Source organism: Protopterus annectens, chromosome 7.part0 (genome assembly GCF_019279795.1).
Source record: "Protopterus annectens isolate FY-2018-M chromosome 7.part0, PAN1.0, whole genome shotgun sequence".
In the NCBI taxonomy this organism is placed as follows: Eukaryota; Metazoa; Chordata; order Ceratodontiformes; family Protopteridae; genus Protopterus; species Protopterus annectens.
Window position 1 is genome coordinate 394,220,913 of NC_056739.1, and position 16,826 is coordinate 394,237,738.

The 16,826-nt window shown below is 41.0% G+C and overlaps 1 protein-coding gene across 19 annotated transcripts in view; it reads right to left on the bottom strand.

Annotated features, from left to right (window-relative positions):
• PLEKHA6 (pleckstrin homology domain containing A6) overlaps positions 1 to 16,826 on the bottom strand; it is a 1,822,600-nt gene that overhangs the window by 2,479 nt on the left and 1,803,295 nt on the right. The gene's annotated exons all lie outside the window — the stretch shown is intronic.

Consider the following 16,826-nt stretch of genomic DNA (forward strand, 5'->3'; position numbering starts at 1 on the left):
CCTAACTTCCCTATGTGATGTACTCCCACGGCATTTACTTGCTAGTGTCTTTTATACCTATATCATGTTTTCGCTACCTGTCCTTTCATCCTCTACTCATTCAAATCCATTGAACCTTCTTTGGGAGTGTCTCTACAACAGTAAATTACAGAATTTGGGTTTTAAGTACCTCATTTGTATATTTCTCTGCCTAGAACTTTTTAAAGCAGTGCCATACTCCCAGAGAGGCACCAGCTCGTGTTATGTGCTGGCTAGGTAGTTATGATGAGGCCCCCTTCTACACTCCAGATTCTCCACTTTGCTGTCTTCTCACTTTCCTGAACATTGCCTACTGTTGCTGCTAGAAGAAATGTTCTGTTGTGCATTACACCTCTTTCCTAAAAGTGGCTTTTAAGTGCATTGTTTTTAGTACATTTCAACTCTCTCATATTTTGATCAACAAATGCAACTGTGGTAGCCTGAGAGCCCAAATGATCTCCACACTCTGTTTTTAATTTGGGTCAAGATTGAGTTTTGTACAAAATGCAAACAAGCTACAAAAAGTAAGAAGGCAAAAGTGTTTGCTTCTAAATGCAAACAAGCTACAAAAATTAAAAAGGCAAAAGTATTTGCTTCTTTCTTGACCAAAGCATGAGTTGGGTCTTTGCAGAAGTCAAGTCCTGTAAACACATGAATCCATAAAAGGAAGACTGTGTCCCCATCGGATTCTAGTGGTACTTATTCACTCTCAGAGGCAGGTATAGGAAGTTGGTTATTGTTGTGCCCAGTAAGTATATACCTACTAAAATAAAACAATAGCAACACATGAATAATTATAACTTGCTTGTGAAAGAGGTGTTCCACAGGAAACTCCTTCATATGTTAAGGGCAAAACAATCCATTTCACAATGAGAATTTCTCCTTCATTCAAAACATTTCAGGATTTATGGATTAAAATGTCATTAAACCTGATATCTTACATCATCTGTAAGAGATCAGGTGATCTTCTGTACAAGATGGATTAAGGTAATACTTACCTTTAGTTTATTCTGAAATCTGACCATACTTGTTTTGTTTTATCTATGGATTTCTGATCTTTCTGATACTAAATCTGTGCCACCAAGAATTTTCTTTTATGAGGAAGGAAAGGTTATTGCAGGTACTGTAAAAGGATTTATAGCAGTTTTTCATTCAAGTTGAACAAGTACATAGCTCACAGTTTGTTTTACCAACATTAAAAGACTAATATTGAGTACTGTTTTTGTTACCCAAGTATTCCGACATAGAAACTGTATAAGGTTAACACTGAACTGTAAGAAGGATGCCTACTTACATAACACTCTGGCCAAGATACACACCTATGTAGGTCACAGTTAAGCAATAATCCATGTCTGGGTTTGGGTATATCAGGATTTACCCACAGTTGGTGTGGTTTGATCAGGAGGACTAAACCTAAGTACTCAAAGCCAACAGTGGGTAAATCCAGATATACCCACACTCAGTCATGGATTATTGTTTTTATACAATGACATTATTAAAGAAAGAAATTATTTACCTTTTTTAAATAATGTTATTGTATAATGGCACTGTAGTGCTCCTCCCTGTTTTTCGATGCTTACTGAAGTATTGCACATTCATATGGGACTTACATTCCCCACGCTTGCACAGTGCATAAGTACAATGCAGGAGAAGCAACAGAGAAGAGAAAATTTCTATTGCTGTTTTTTGTATTTTTTTTTTTGTTTGTTTTTTTAACTGCCATGATTTTTTGAGGGACAGCGCAGAAATGCAAAGAAAATCAGGTATGTTTCAGATTGTACGGTTTTGCAAAATGTAACTGATGTTTCTCGTATTTTGCTCTGTCTCTCCGCATATACCAATAGAAAGTCTGGTCATTCAATGGGATATTTCAGTGGCCAGACTTTTTTCTATTGGTATATGCTTGATTTACAATGAGCACGCTCATTGAGCTGTCCAATCAACATGCAGACTTTTGAAGAGTAATGTGCAGTCATTGTATAATTAGGAATATTCAAAAGCATTGCTGGCTCCTCTAGCACCCAGGGATAGTATTCAATATGGCGCCCAGACTGTCCAGCTATTCATTTCAGCAGCAAGCAAGCAAAAAAAAAAAAAATTCTAACTCTCTCAGTCCAAACCAGATCCCTGCTGCCTCATCACCCTCTACTCTGGCGCTTCTGGCTATGAGGAGAAGTGCCAGTTCCACAACCCCTACCCTGTCACGCACTTATATTCTGAGCGACAGCAATTTAAAAAAAGTCTGTTGTCCAAGCTGGCACACTTCCTTATCCCCTCATGTCCAAAACGCCCTCATGTTAAAAAATAAATAAATAAATGTTTGAGTGTGCCAAGTCTTAAAGCCCTCCATTTCTTTTCTCTGCCCTCACATTTACAATGAGGACTAGGAGCATTAAACTAAGAAGAAAAAAAAAACAAATCTGATGATTGTACTCCTTGACACCTTGTGCCCCTTCACTCAACCTTAGCTATGCTTCAGGATATACTGAAGGTATACTTTGATACAAAAGATGTTTATTTGGTTCAGTGTTGTAGCACTGTTGGATACAGTTACTGCTAATGTTATGACATTAACTATTTCACAGTGGTTCAATAAGAACATGATTTATAATCTGGCTATAGTAACTTGTTATGATATTTGGCTCAACTATGACAGGAGGCTGTATATGGACACTACAAAGACATCCAAGGACATTCAGTACATGCAGGGCAATATTCATAAACACTTGGGAATGAGCTCCATGCTGTGCTTAGTCTAGCAAAGTTTCTCTGCTTGGCTGTAATGCAGTTTGGAAATGTGCCTAATTAGCATGCCTCTGAATCCCTTCTAGAAATAGCTGTGATTTACCATGCACGTTGAGCAGCTGCAGGTAAGAACATCGCTGAGAAAGTTGTAGCTGAGTAGTGCTGAGCTGTGTAGCTATGATCTGCTCAATTATAGTACAAGCGTTCCCTACTGAAGTGACTGGGTGCACCCTTCACAGAAGCTGAGGAGCACAAGCCTTTCTGAATAACTATATTACACAACTTGTGTAATATGGAGGATGTTTGCATCCATCCCCCAACACACACGCACACGCGCGCACAAACACACACACACACACACACACACACACACACACAGACACACACAGACACACACACACACACACACACACACACACACACACACACACACACACACACACACACCTTCAAATATAACTTTATCACGGTCTTCCCTACAAACTTCCACTGAAATAATAGCTGTTCCTGGAGACTTCCCTGCTGATTTCTATTATACATAACTGTTTTTATCTCTTTTCCTCCTATCATAAAGAACAGTTGTGTGCACTTGCCATAAATGTAGATGTTTGAGGGTATTCACTTTTGCAGTCATCTCATTTGGGTTATCTGCCTGCAGGTAGCCCTCAGCCAGTCTGAATACCAGAGTCTTTGGATTCCTGTGTCAGATGCTGTCTCTTCTTCCATGATGTCAGGTCGTCAGGGGTATAAAACATGCAGCCAATGCCATTACATCAGTTTTTCTTGCCTCAGATGTCAGGTGCCCCCACAATGGGAAGCAATTATATGTTATGGTACACCTCCATCAAAAAGCAAATACACCAAAAAAACTTAAATGTACCAAACAAGAAGGAATGGTAGAGCCAAGAGAAGTCAGGGGACTGGAGGGAGGGTAACAGGACTGCAACAGTGAATACACTTGAACATTTACATTGATGGCAAGTGTACACAACTGTACTATGTTCTTCATGTTTCACTGTTGCAGTCATCACATTTGGGTTGATTCCCAAAGCTAAGGAAGGGAGAAGGAAGTTAGAGAGCATTAGGGCCAGCTATTAAGCCCTGCAAGACTGCAGTGGCAAAACCAGCTCTGGATTTAGAAAAAATAGGTATGTGGTAATGCTTGGTGAAAGTATGTACAGAGCTCCAGGTAACAGCTTCTAGGATGTCCCTGGTAGGGACGCCTCTGAGACAGGCCACAGAGGTAGATGCAGCCCTGGTTGAATGTGATCTTATCCCCTGTGGGGTAGGTTTTCCATGGTGCTTGTAGCAGAAATTAATGCAATGGGCTATCCATTTGGAAATTATTTGCTTTGAAGTGGCCTTCCCCTCTGTCCCTGCAGCAAAGCCAACTAGCAGCTGTTCAGATTTTCTGTGAGGCTTAGTCCTGTCCAAATAAAATCTAAGTTGTTTGTACACGTCCAGAGAGTGTAGTATCTATTCCCCTTTGTTTTGTGGATTAGGGAAAAAAGTAGGCAAATGAATGGGCTGATTTATGGCCACACTAGACACCACCTTGGGCATAAAGGAAAGATTGGTCCTGAGGGAAACCCTGTCTGCATGGAAGATAATGAAGGGCTCCACTACACGAGGGCCTGTAATTCAGACACTCTTCTTGCTGAAGTGATGGCTAGAAGGAAGGCAGTTTTCCAAGAAAGGAATTTCAACTCTGCTGTTGCAGCTGGCTCAAAGGGGGGGGGGCTTTTCCAATACAAAGTTAAGGTCCCAGGCTGGAGTGGGTGGTCTCCTGGGGGGGTCCTAAATTTTTGGCCCCTCTAAGGAATAGTTTTAGCAGGGGGTGAGAGAAGAGGGGTGGCTCAGTATTATAATGTGCAGAAATGGCAGAGGCATGAATTTTAATTGACGAGAAGGATAGGCCCTTGTGGAGCATTTCTGTTAAGTACTGAAGAATATGAGATAAGCTGGGCGCCGTTGTGCCCATCCCCTGAGTCTGGCTCCAGGAACAGTATCTTTTCCACTTTTCAGCACAGGATTTTCTAGTACTAGGCCTCCTTGTCTCCAGAATGACATCTAACACCTGCTTACTGAGGGATGCTATTGAAGAGGTCAAGGAATTAGCCAGGCTGCAAGGTTCAGGGTTTGAAGCTAAGGGTGCAGAATCTTGCCCACCTGCTGGGACAGCAGGGGAGGGGTCTGAGGCAGGTGCCATGGTTCCAGCAGTATCATACTGCGCAAGAGGGGGTACCAGTGCTGACGTGGCCAGTCTGGTGCAATCAGTATTGTCCTTGGCTTGTCCTGTTTCATCTTTAGCAGAACCTTCAAGAGGAGAGGCAGAGGGGGAAAGGCATAAACCAAGAGGCTTTCCCAGGTAAAGGACAGGGCATCCACTTTCCAAGCTTGACTGTGGGGAGTCCTTATGCAGAATTTGTCCAATTGGTAGTTCTGAGGGGAGGCAAACAGGTCTACCTCTGGAGTCCCCCATTTGTTCCTCAAGAGGTTGTATATTTCTGGTTCTAGTTTCCATTCGTGTGGGTCCATGAGATTTTTGCTTAAGTCGTCTGCCAGTGAATTTAGCTTGCCTGGCAGGAAATGAGCTTGTAGGTGCACTTGGTAGCTCAAGGCTGTGTTCCACAGAGCCATGGCTAGTCTGCAGAGAGGGTACAAGAGGATTCCCCCTGCTTGTTTATGTACCACATAACTGTGATGTTGTCTGTCTTTACCAATAGTTGTCCTGGAAGAATGTGGTCTTTGAAGGCTGTCAGGGAATTCTGTACAGCTAACATTTCTTTTTGATTGATATGCAGGTGCATCTGTCTCGGGTTCCATTTGCCCTGAATGCACTGCCCTGCCAAGTGAGCCCACCATGCATATTCTGATGTGACTGTTGTTAGGGTTTGGGCGGCAGGGAGTAGAGTGAAAGAGAACCCCTTGTTGTGGTAGTAGGCCTCTGCCCACCAAAGGAACTCTGTCTTTATACAAGGGATGATAGGAATCATTGATTCCAGGTCCTGAGAATGTTGACACCATAGGCTTTTAGATACCACTGTAGTTTCCTCATATGCAGTCTTGCATATGGAATTAGTAGAAAGCAAGGGGCTATGAACCCCAGGGCTTGCAGAATCTTCCTTGCAGATACCTGGGGTTTTGTGCCCAATAGTTTGAAGTAGGTTGTCAAATAAACTTGTTTCTCTGGAGTGAGGAAAGCCATCTGGGAAGTTGTATTCAAGCTTGCTCCAAGGAATACAATCTGTTGGCAGGGTACTAGGTGAGATTTCTTTTCATTTATGGTGTACCCCAGTGAGATTAGAAGTTTTTTTACGAATGCCAGATGTAATAGCAAGTCCTGGCTTTCTTCCTGAATCAGACAATCATCCAAGTATGGATATATTTGAATATTTCTCTGCCTGCAAAATGCAATGGCTGGAGCTAGACACTTTGTGAATACCCTGGGTGCAGTAGATAAGCCAAAGGTAAGTGCAGAGAACTGATAGTGCATGGAGCCTGCCCTGAAGCGTAGGTATTTCCTGCAAGATTCCCTTATTGGAATGTACAGGTAAGCTTCCTTAAAGTCTAAGGTTGCCAGCCAGGCATCTTTGCCTAGCATAGGAAGAAGCTGTTGAAGTGTTTGCATTTTGAATTTTGGAATTACCAGAAATGTGTTTAGACTAGAGAAGTCCAGAATAGGACACCAGCAGCTGTCTTTTCTGGGTACCAGGAAAAGTCTTGAATAAAAACCTTGTCCCCTTTGTTCTGCTGGGACAGGTTGAATAGCCCTGATAGAAGAGAGAGAACCTGCTGTTGGGCCTCCGCCCACTGATTTGGGGGTAGGTCTGGCCAACCGTTTGGGCTTGGTAGGGTGTGGAAGTGGAATCTGTATCCTTGGGAAACTATTTTCAAAACCCATTTGTCCTGGGTAATGAGTTCCCAGTTTTTTGCATGCAGGGCGAGCTTTCCTCCTAAGGGAGCAGGCAGTTGAGCAGAGCTTGGAAGGGTTAAGGTTGAGTCACTGTGCCATTTTTCCATAGGGGGTGGCCTACTACTCCCTGCTTTGGAAGTGGGAGCCCCCACTGCTTAGGTCTGTGTGCAGCCTGAGACTGTAACCTAGGTGGTCTGCTGTTCCTGGGTTTGGACTGAGAAGGCCTGTTAGAGACTGGAAAGGGCCAGTTCTTTGAAGGCCAATGCCTACTAAATCTGGGAGGCTGTACTTGTAGGAAATCTTTTAACAGTTTACATAGATTTAGCTTTTTCCTCCATCCTTTTGAGGACTTCTTCTGCTTTGTTGACAAAAAGGCGGTCTTGGTTTAAGGGAGCATCCAGTAATTTAGCTTTAACATGATCTGGCAAGTTTTGCTCCTTAAGCTAAGCATGCCTTCTAAGTACAGACCCAGTGACAGTAGCCCTGCAAGAAGCTTCTAAAGCATCAAAACCACATTGCAAAGTATGTTCTCCAACTTGTTCTGCAGAATGCATTAAATCCTGTAATTCTTTGTGTTCAGCACAGTCAGGAATCAACATCATTTTCTGTTTAAGTAGTCCCATAATATGCTGCTGATTCTTTAGCATATGAAACTTGCAATTTAAAGCCCTAATGGCCAAAGTAGCAGAAGTGTATACCTTCTTACCCCATCTGTCTAAGGCTCTAGAATCTCTATCAGAAGGGGTAGGATTTTTGGCAGCAGTAGCCTTAATGCCTTTTGGTTCTTGGGAAATGGTCTCTGGATCCGCAGTAGGATTCTTGAAGAGGAACTTGTGAGAGTCAGGTACTCTGTAATACCTGTCAGGTTTTCTGGGAGCTGGAGGTGAAGTGGGGAAAGGCTAGATTCCAAGAAAGCATCATCTACAATGTCCAGAACAGGAGGGACAGCTAAAGACCTGTGTTGAGGAAGGAGTAAGAATTCCCCAAGTCTTTTTTTGGAGTCAGAGTAATCCTGGCTTTCCCAGCGGAAATGCTCCCTAAGAGTTTGCAAGGTTTTACCGAAAGAAAAATCTTCTGGAGGGGGAAGCAGAGGGAATGGAATCCCCTGCATCAGAATCCTCATAGGTAGATAAGGGCAAATTCTGGTAATCAAAAGAAGCAGAAATATCAGATTCCTGATCAGAAGAATCAGAAGGAAAATCAGTTCTAGGTCTCTTAGAGGGGGAAGGCTGGCTTCCCCTAATTAAGGTAATAAGGTCTTCAGCCATTCTAAGCATTTTTTTTTAGGCATATTGGCCTGAGCCTGTGGTTTGGTTGCCAGTTTTCTAGACGTGGTGCGAGTTTTAGGCCTGGATGAAGACAATGGCATTGGTTTAAAATGCAAGTCTGCAGGCTTGAATACACCCTCAGAAGCTGGTGCCTGCACAGCGGCTCCGGACCCATCCAAGATAGAGACATCCGCAGGTTCCATAGTCGAATAAGCACATCTTGTGGCATACCGGACTCCAAATGGGTCTCAGTAGAGGCCTGTGAATCCAAAGCAGTGGGTATCAGGGGCTGTGAAAGCACCTCACTGAGTACCGGTGCACTGGCGACTAGCTTAACGGAAGCGTCGTCGGCAGTTTTGGACCTATGTGGTCTGTGTCTGTCTTTATCCTTACATTTTGTCAGAAGATCGGTAGATGGATGGCTTAACAAAGCCATTTCTGAGTACTGATACCGAGTATGAAAGTAATTTACTGCAAAGATAGCCCAATGATGAATAGTTTGGGGGTTGAACAAGGCACAAAACCGACAGCGAGGGACATTGTGGTCTGGGCCTAAACAGGGGATGCAGTACGAATAAAAATCTCTATGAGGTATTTGCTTTCCAGAGGTAAGACAATTATTAACTTTTACTGACATCGGTTGGAGCAAAAAAAAGGATCCCCAATAGGGTACTTATCTTTTTTGAAGACTTCGGATCTGAAACTCGGAAACGAAAATTTCAGGAGTCAGCTGACCGGCACTTGCACACTGCTTCTGCTTCAGGCACCGCACTGCACGAAAGACTGATATAATGGCATTGGCTGCATGTTTTATACCCCTGATGACCTGACGTCATGGAAGAAGAGACAGCATCCAATGCAGGAATCTGAAAACTCTGGTATTCAGGCCGGCTGAGGGCTACCTGCAGGCAGATAACCCAAATGTGATGACTGCAACAGTGAAACACGAATAACATCTATTAGTTGTCAAGCCTCATCTGCCTTGGCATAATTAAATCTTAATAAACATTTCCATTAGTGCCTTTTGTTCATTTCTACATTCCTCTGGTTTAATATATATATTTTTTTACAAAATTTTCAAGGTATCTGTAATACTTTTATAAGACCTCTGGTTAGTTTTCTTGTTAAAGACTCTCTAGTTTGGCAACAACTTGTTCCACTTTTTGTTGTATTAAAATATTCTGTGTTCTAGAATCGTTATCAGAAATAGTTGCTTAACAGCAACCTTTCTAAATTCATACTTATTATCCCAAGTAAGCCCTTATTTTACCTTTAGTACTTCGCGGTTACTCCTCTTCTTGTTCTAAGAGATTTCCCTTATTTCAAATAGTTTAATCTTCTTTAACTCGTTTTAAGTAATTCCTACTATTTTTTTCCATGTTTATTTCTTTTATTTCTACCATGTTTTAAAAGCAATTTTCATTTTGTACCACTCAGTAGTTATCCATTCTGCAGACATTTCTGTCTTCTTTAAGAACTCTCATATTATTTCCACTATCCATTACTTATACTCTTCTGTCTTTAATGAATTGAAGTGTTAGTGTGACATGTTTTACTCGATTACCCTTCATCATTATCTTAGTTTTTATTTGTGCAGGATCTGAAACAATTACTAGATGCTTTTCACAGCTTTCTACTAAATATACATGTTTGTGTGAAATATAATTTATATGCAGTCTAGTCCAGTTATTTTACCTTGAGGAATAATATGTAAATGCTGTTTAGGCTCCTACTACTGAATTCACCTTTTCATGTATTTCTTCAGTTATACCTTCCCTTCTGTTTCATCCTGATACATCCTCTCTATTACAAATCAGGTTCTAGTCCCTATCCATAAATATTCCTTGCTGAAAATGTATAATTTCTCCCTAAATTCTCTCATGCTTCATAATAGCAGTTTTAGGCAGAAAATAAATGTATTGTCAGTGTGATTCTCTTCCCATGCCAATAACCCATTACTACCACAAATCTACTACTGAGGTTTTCCCTCTTCTCTCACGGGTGATTCCTCCTAGCAATCATTATTTTAATCCCCTTTTCCTTTCTCTCTGATGTTCTACTGAATGTCCACCATGAAATCCTTTCTTTGAGAAATGTACATGCTCACTTCTATCCACATGCGGTTCATGTAACATTACTATTTGCTTGCTACACTTTTTCATATAATTCAGTACTCTTTGCTTTTGGTCTACACCTGTAAGGCCATTTACACTCCATGATAACATGTAACCATTCTGATAGAAAGCTATTACTCCCACCTATTATATGTGACGGTTCTTTTAAAGGTATATTTCCAACTTTGAGTTTACATGCACACATTAATATTTGGCAGGCTGCTCTCTTGTTTAGTTGCCTCTGATCTCCATTTGAACCTATGTTACATTTTTCAAGACATTTTGCTTCAATGAAAACACTGACACAATAAGCAAATACCACTTTCAGAACATCCGCGGTGGCACAGCGGAAGCGTTGTTGCCTCACAGCAAGAGGTTCTCCTGTTCGATTCTCGGCTAGAGTGCCTTCTGTATGGAGTCTGCATGTCTCCCCCCACGGTCGAGTGGTATCCGAAAGACATGCGTGAATGGGCATGCCTTCGCTGAAGGTTGGGTATCGGGCTGGCAACTCAGCACCATAAAAATCGACTGTCAATAATTAGCGGACCGGAGTTCCGCTGTGGGGACCCCTAACCGGGAAAAGCCGAAAAGACAAACAACAACAACTTTCAGAACCCACATTCATTTTTAACTTGGAACAAACACACAAAACTATGTACATTTACAACAAATGACGTTTATCCCCCCCCCCCCCATAGGAAGAGTTGCTTCAGAATAACAATTGCTCCCACAAGCATTATTAAATCTAAAATTAAGAGTTACTCATACTAAAGTGCATGCTACAGCTTGGGGTCCCACTTACACTAATTATCTGTTATTTTTCTTATCTCTTTTCCCCTCCCAGATGTGAAAAAGAGCTTGCATGCTTTCAATAATCATTAAATGTTCAGCCCTAAGAAAAAGTGCACTGGCAACCTTTAAATAAATAAACTACACTGTACACTGTTAAATTAAAGCTATTAAAATAGTAAGTATTAGTTCACTTCCCACAGTTTCAAATTTCATTCATATCTCACTGGACTGCTTGTCAATGTATCCTTAAATATTAATTACATTGTGTCTTGTATTATTCACTCAGCAGTGTTTAGACCTGGCATGGTTAATTGCTTGCACATGCAGATTTCCCATCTTAAGATGGTAATGAAAAAATACAGCTACTGTATTTGCAGATGTGTAAAAGAATTTTTGTAAATTTTACCTGGAACAACTTTCCTGCCCTCTCATGATTAATTGATTGCATCTCTAAACTACTTGTCTTCCACTGAAAAGCTTTGCTAATGGAAAAATGGTTAATGAGAAATACAAAAAAGAGATGCCATTTCCCATACCTTTCATCGTTTTCTTATTTTTTAAGACTATTTTCAAGAAAAAATCTATAACTCAAACTGTAGACATTATTCTACATATCTACCTCTGCAAAAATGGGAAAATTATCTTAATTCTACATATGTGATCAATGCCTTTTTACATCCCCCACCACAGCAGTCCAAGATTGCATTACACTAATTTTACCATTCCTTTTTTCAACCTTTGTGTAAAGCCTGGATACCTCACAATTAAAGTATTTTTGCTTAAATATATTTAAGATACACAGCAGACACAGATAAGACTCTCCCAAACTAACATGTAAAGTACCCCTGACTGCACACTATACCAACCTGCTTTATGATATAACGTAATTTATACTATTAGATTTTTATACAAATATTAGGAAGAACAAAAAATGCTTTACTTACAGTTGTTTCTTTAGTCCCTTCAATGCTCTTCTAACTAAACATTAATGAGAAAGTGTGGTATATGTTTTACAGTTTACCCACCAGTTTAACAGTCAACAAAATTCCAGTCTTTTTCACTTTTTGCAAATCCACATTTCCCACGTCATTTTCTAGATCAAATGGAATTGATGCTTTATAGTCTGTCATGTATTCATTAATTTCACAATGTTGCATGTCTTCTTTCTGATCCTCAACTTCTCCTAACAGAAGTCCCTGATTCAAGTTATGGCATTTGTGATTCTTCTGGTCAACTAAAGTATTTTTCTTTGGTTGTTCAAGCATTTTTCTTTGGATCCGTGGAAAAGGTTTCACTTGTTGAGTCTCTCTACATGACTTGTTACTGTCAGAGGAATGAGAAGCAGACATCCCTTCTGCTTTCTGGCTCACCCTTTGTTGGCTAAACTTTATTTCCTCCTTAGCCTGTTCTGTATCCAAAAATTCCTTTCATCCAGCAGGGAAATAAAAAACATTCTGAAGAACATTGGATACAACTTGAATCTTACACCAGCCTTTCAGCAATCCCTGATTGTTGGATTAAACTTGCTTCTCTGCTACCTGGTGTACAGTAAATAATCATATTCTGTAAACACTCTGCTGTCCCCTATTTCTAATACTTTTCCCTTCTTTCACAATTTTCTCAGGAGGAATTCTTTCTGTTGGTATGATTGCATCCTAATATAGGTCATGGCTGCTTTTCCGTGGCAGAATTTGGAACATACACATGACGTACCCTTTCAGTTAACAAACCCTGCTGTGGAACACCAATCCAGTTGGTTATCTGCACTTTCAGACAATTAATGCAGTCTTCTCATTCCAGTTTCTCTAGTACAGCAGAAAATCTCAAATTTTCTCTGTGTGCTCTGTCTTTTAACTCCACTTGTTTTTGAAATGGCTTTTCTTGAGAAGCTTCATGTTCAGCCAGCTTTTCTTTTTTGTTTCAGCCTCTGATTTTTGCAGTTGTATCAGTTCATCTGACTAGCTTGTTATATCCTCAATTTTTTCCAGTCATTTTGATATTTGATATTCTATATTATTGCAGTGTTTCTTTTATTTGATATTGTATATTATTGCACTGTTTCATTTACGTTAAACACCTCTAGTGTATTTGATTTGTTTTTCCTCTAAATTATTTGAAGTCAGCTCTTGTTACCAAAACTGCAACCTGAATCGCTTTTTTGCTGAACAGCTGCAAGTCTCTTTCCAGTCAGTTTTTTTTTTCTTCTCGTTTTCTGGTTGATTTTCTATTACTTTATCTAAATGTCTTCCATCCTGTTGCCCAGCCTGTTACTGACTAGTAGATGAATTTTACCCAGATTCATATTATAGCTTTTATTTCTGAGTTTCAATTTTCACACTGAGAGAGCACATATCAACATGTTAATCAGTGTGCAGCCATCTTGGAGGACCCTCAGGTCCTTGACTTATTCTGGATTTCTTTTAACCTGATGCTTCCATCTTGCATATTCTGCCTTTAGCTCTTCTTCCGTAAGTGTAGTACCTTTCACTTGGAATGATAGAAGGTGGCAACATCTTCTAACCATACACCTCCAAACCTTAAGAGATAGATCCCCCGCATGCCTACTGGCCATCTGTCAAACTACTTTGACTCCTCCTATTTATTTTTTACTGAAGGAGAGATGATCACAGCACAGCTGTCACCTAAGGCAGCTGTTGGGGGATTTTTTCGAAGTGCCTGTCCTTACTTCTCCTGGGGCCTTATGTAATACATTAGGGACATATACAATGAACGCAGCATGGACATATTACCCATGACTGCAAAAGATGCAGCCCCTCTGCCACCCATCTTAAGCAGAATGCTCCAATTCTTGGTCTCCACTGAAGATTCATTAATGGCAAGCACAGCCCATGATAGGCTCCTTAAACTCAGAGAGGTGAGCAGACCATTCCTCTTTAGTCCTCTCCTGGGGCCTCTTTGCACCACCTTAGTAACGCATGCTAACCCTATCTCTACACCTGCCTCCAACACTAACCTTACCTTAAAAAAACCTTCCCATAACATTGCTGCTATTCAGACAAATAGGAAGCTAGTGTTGTTTGCACAGCATTTGATATTATGCATGTTCAAACTTTTTAATGATGCTGTTTTACATTCAACATTAAGTAAGTTGGATCATAGATAATGAAATTGTGTGTGTATAAGTACACATAATGTACATGTGCATGTGTGTGTGTGTGTGTGTGTGTGTGTGTGTGTATAGACACACACACACACACACACACACACACACACACACACACACACACACACATTTAGAGAAAGAAAGAGAGAGAGGTTTTCCAGTTCTTTTAGTGATCTTTTGATTACGTTTTCTTTATCATACTAGGCAGTAGATCAAAGACTTGAACACATATTGCTCAAAGTGATTTTGTAGTTTGTGTAAAATGTCTGTGTGTTGTTAATGGGGATATTCATTTTTCCCCACTGCAGAGTTCCTCGGGAGTCTATTAAGTAAGAGATTGTGGTGGTGTGTGATAAGGAGGTGTTGGTCTTTTCTATAAATGTATTTCAGGTATATTTGTTTTAGTGTTGGGTTACATTTTCTTCAGATAATGAAACTGATAAAATACAACTTGCCCAGTAGTTCAAGTTATCACAGTGAAAGCAAATGTGTTTGTGTGTGTACATGTATATCTGTATCTAGCTATCCATATGCACACACACATATATAAAGTATCACAGTCACCTGTTCATTTTCCGATGCCATAGCCTATCCTAGCTATCACTGGGCACAAGGTTTTACACACACACGCATGCACGCACATGCGCACACACACACACACACACACACACACACACACACACACACACACGCACACAAAGTTATTTCAGATATCAATGATTAACTGACTGCAAGTCTTTGCGAGGTGAACGGAAAGAGGTGCACTCAGAGAAAACCCATATGGATAAAGGGTGGACATGCAGACAAACCACAGAAAGCACCCCAGCCAAGTGGCAACACTATTTACTATGCCACTATACTGTCCATGGACAAAATATATAAATCATATTTCTAGATTCCCCATATGCTGGTTATTCTATCTAGAACTTTTTCCTACAGGGTGACTTTCTTCCACCACATCTCAGATCTGGCTGCTACTGAGGACTCCAGAACCTCACCTGGCAGCATTCATACCCTAGCTTCTCAGACACCTGGAGTTGGAGTTGCAAGCATTTTCACTGATATACTGGGTGCATGGACCTGATCTCCTAACACTAGATCCAGTTACGGGGCCACTGCTGGGTACCTGAGTAGTGACTCATCCAGAGCATATCCTATTTTACTTTGCTGCTTTTCCCTCCCTCATCCTTAACAGTGGTGGTAGCAACTATACCCAACTTGCACATTTCTGTGCAAAGTCAGTCTGTCTCGGCATGAGTCAGAAGAACTTAAAGCTCAAGGAGCTTCTTCTGTTTCCCACAGCCTATCATGTGTCACACAACGTTGGGGGATAGAGGCAAATAGTTTAAGACAGTCCTAAAAGGTGGCCTTTACACCCGTTTCAGGCTCATGACTTGCTCGGTTTCAGAGATTTACTTCCAGGTGTTTCAACAAGCTACTTAAGCAAACAGTTGAAGCCTCCTTATATTAACAGTCTATGTAGAAAAAGTTAAAATGTATGTGCTAGTTTCTCACAAGAGTTTGTGGATAGAAATGATGTGACAAATGTCTATGAGAAGAAAGAAGCATCTTCTCTATCCCACTTCTGATAATCCAAAATCTATGGAAATTCTCAGGAGTTAGATGGTTTCTGTACTGTCGAGTGTTGGAGCCATGACAGCAAGCCTAGACAACCTGAGTTGGGTTACAGAGTCCAGGTTCCAGAAGAGAATGCCAGGACAGAAAATGAGAGTGAGTAGTCCATGTGTGCCCACCTGTCCCACAGTGAGGAGGACGCTAGAGCCATCGCACAGGCACCATCTAGCAGATATTGATAGCAGCTTCAGAACAAAATAGCCAGGTCTACCAAACAATGCACCACACACGTAGATATGGGTCTGCATGTAGAAGCACAAAATGCAGTGTCTGTCCCAGGATTCGGTTGTCATTCCCACACAATGGGCGTTCGTATCACAGCAGGAAGTCGGGTCTGGCCTCGCAAAGTCTGGGTTCCTCTTCGTCTCACGCACTTCGTTCGTCGGGTCTGCTGCAAATTGGTAGCAGTTTTCCAGCCGCACCCGTTTTCTCCAGATAGAAGTTCAGATGCTTAATGGCTAATGCCCATTTAATTTACATAAATGCCAAATTTTTGGAGAAGTAAAAAACAAATAAAAAAATACAAATGTAAATACACATATACAACAAATACCCCATAGGTACAATTCCCCCAGCTAGCTACCTAGGAGGGCAAACTACCTAGAGTACCACAGAGGGAAGGGTGGGCAGATGTCCTCCTGTTCGACATCTGCATTAATCAATCCTTTTATACTAGGTACAAGGCTTACTAGATACCTCATCATTAGGGTGTAATTATGGGTCCCATGCCATGGGTAGAAAGCCAGCCATCAAAGGGCCAATTATGGTAGAAAAGGAAGTAGTTAGTAGTGGCAGCAAACAGCAGAAAAAGACAGGTTAAGACCAGAGATCTGCTTATGCTGCTTAAATATATAAGTTATAATCCCAAGTAGCAGTGGTAGTATAGTTGTAGCCTCTATAATGTAGTTGTGAGCTGTCTGTAGAATGTGGTAGTGTGTGCTGTGAGGGCCTTATGTTCTGTGGAATGCCTTTTGTTGTATGGGAGGAACATCCTCTATGAATATTTCTTCCATTGCATTTTTTCTAGTCTTTGGAGACTGTTTTCCTTCCCTTCCTGTTGCATATACCTGAAGAAGCTGGTCAGTTTTTCTTCATTGGTATGCTCCAGGTAGTAGCGTAGTTCTTCTATGTACATCCAAGGTATGCAGCAGATTATCCCTGGTTCTGTGGATTTGAAGAAGGTGTAGGTAGGAAGGGCCTGCCTGGTTTTTGAA